General features: G+C 47.3%; 1 non-coding gene across 1 annotated transcript; it reads left to right on the top strand.

Moving 5' to 3' along the window:
* Nucleotides 1–203: 203 nt before the first annotated feature.
* Nucleotides 204–391, top strand: LOC113408571. Its single transcript, XR_003370324.1, has one exon. It is a non-coding gene; the product is annotated as a U2 spliceosomal RNA (small nuclear RNA).
* The last annotated feature ends 2,176 nt before the right edge of the window (nt 392–2,567 follow it).

The raw sequence follows: 2,567 nt of genomic DNA, 5'->3' as shown, positions 1-2,567 counted from the left end.
TTATAGCCATGACTGTCTGTACGAGTGATGGACCCTCACCGCTTGCCGGCTGTATCTTCATCTCGCCCACTGTTTACCCCCCCACTGGGAACATTACAGACTGTATATATTGTGTGCTGCCCAACACCAAAATACTAGCATCCCCCTATACTCTGTATGTTACACCCAATGACCAATAACTGACTTCTCAAACTCTATGTATCATCTATTTTTAATCATTATCTAATAAACTTTTAAATCTGTTCTTATCAGTTTAATATCTGATACGCCCTCTATCTGAGGACTATATATTAAATGGATTTTTGGAACAGGGAGATGGAATAGGAGCTTGCTCCATCCACTCCACGCATCGACCTGGTATTGCAGTACCTCCAGGAACGGTGCACCTCCCCTCGGGGAGACTATTGTGGTGAAAAAATAGAATCTGTTGAATGTGTTACACCAATACTGACTTAGACTCTAAATATATTCTAGGAGTGGCATACCAGAGGTCACTTATTCACTGACGCTTGTATGCATCTTGTGAACCTTGTAACCAATATCTGTAATCTCTCAGAACTCAAGCCTGACCCCAGATGTCTAGTACCTTCCTTCTTAACTTGTGTAAACTTGATTTCAATGCCCCTCTGCCATGTACATTGGCCAAACCGGACAGTCTCTACGCAAAGGAAAAAATGGACACAAATCAGACATCAAGAATTGTAACATTCAAAAACCAGTAGGAGAACACTTCAATCTCCCTGGACACTCAGACTTAAAAGTGGCCATTCTTCAACCAACAAACCCTTCACAAACAGACTTCAATGAGAAACTGCAGAACTGCAATTAATTTGCAAACTTGACACCATCATATTAGGCCTGAATAAAGACTGGGAGTGGCTGGGTCACTCCAAAAAGTAATTTTCCCTCTGTTGATACTCACCCCTTTGTGTCGTTAGCACTGACCCCCAACTTGGTAAGGCAACCCCGTCTTTTCATGTGCTGTCTTTTTCACTCCAGGCATCTGATGAAGTGATAATACTTGTATTAAACAACAGTGTGAATTAGATAGACTTGGTTATATTCCTCTCCCCACCCAGCATATGTTCCATGGATCTTGATTTGGGAGATTATGTGAAGGCACTAGGTGTCCTTCTGCTCCCAGAGGTCCCCATCCTGTCCCCCCCCCCGCCCCCAAAACCTACTGTAAATTCTAAATCATTATACTTTACTTCTCATTTTTAGGATGTGGCTTGGGATAGGCCACTTAATGGGGGTGGGTGCTTGCAGAGTGAAGATTAAGCTCATTCACAGGAGCTTTGTGATGGAGTGTACATTATCTAGTGTTTGTGGCAGGCTTTACCACTGAAGTGCTCCTCATTACTCGGCTATTAAACTCTGTTTTTGTGGGGATCGATTTACCCGTCAGGCACTCAGCGAGAGAGTTGCTTCTCCCGCCCTTGCAGTTATTTATTTTTTCCACCAAGCTTTGAAATCGGAACCAGCAGGTGGCACCACAGCTCCACAGCCAACCCTGGAGAGAGGAAACTGAAGTCCTGCTCTGCAGACGGAGCAGAGCAGGCTGTTTTGACCCACAGGACGTGCAGTCGACGGGCTCGTCTGACTGGCATCATAGCTATAAGCATAGTGCCTATTCCAGCATAACTCCCCCACGGAGACGCTATTCCAAATAGAAGCAACTTGGTTCCCCCAAGTTACTACTCTGCTTTGATGAAAAACATCATCTTCCATCTCAGGTTTTCCATGTACTGCCCATGGATGGTATCCTCCAGGGTCCTCTCCAGCATAGTTCTTGCTCTCAGAGTGATGATGCCGTCTCTTCCAAATACGGCTCCCCTGGGTACCTGGCGACATCTTGGCTGGAAGGGGCCATGGCGATTCGCTTCCTGATGATGTCACGCACCGCACTCGCCACGAAGTTCCTCACCGTAGCATCCAGGCACATCGAAAGATGGAACGAGCAAGTGATCGCCGCAGCGTCAGACAGATCACCCCCTTCGAGGGATGTTGCTGCCTCCCTGCCTATGCGAGATGTACACCAGTTCGTTACTGGCCCTCCGGGGAGGTACATCCTCTTCTTTGCCAGCTGCCTTATGGAGCTGTCTGCCTTGAGTGGTACCTTCGCCACAGCAGTTAGCACCAAGCAACCAGGATCTGTGTTTTTTTTCCCAGGAGTCGTACCAAATGCCTTCCTTTCCTGGGGCTATATTTTGTGTCTTTAGGAGTCTGTTACTAATTCCTGTAGTGTAAATTGTTCTTCCAGAACCTCTTCATGGCTGAGCTGGGGCAGGGGCAAAATGCATCCCAAACACTGTGCATCATTCTGGACTACACGATCAAACACAGCCATGGAGTAGGAGAAGAGTCTCTCGGGTGGGATGGCACAGTAGGATGAGGGCCCATCGAGGATCTTCCTCATAGCCTTAGGACAGTTTGACCATTATTGCTTCTGGATCCTGGAATCTGCTGCCGGAATTTGGGTGTTTCCTCTCCCGGCTTCCCGGCTGTAGTTATAGCTAGACGCAGGGGTTCTGTGAGAAGTCGCCGTGTTCCCCGGATTTCCAGTC

Source organism: Terrapene carolina, unplaced genomic scaffold, assembly GCF_002925995.2.
Source record: "Terrapene carolina triunguis isolate 2854851 unplaced genomic scaffold, T_m_triunguis-2.0 Scaffold19131, whole genome shotgun sequence".
In the NCBI taxonomy this organism is placed as follows: domain Eukaryota; kingdom Metazoa; phylum Chordata; order Testudines; family Emydidae; genus Terrapene; species Terrapene triunguis.
Note: the sequence above shows the minus strand (reverse complement) of the source record. Positions and strands in the feature narration are given on the sequence as shown.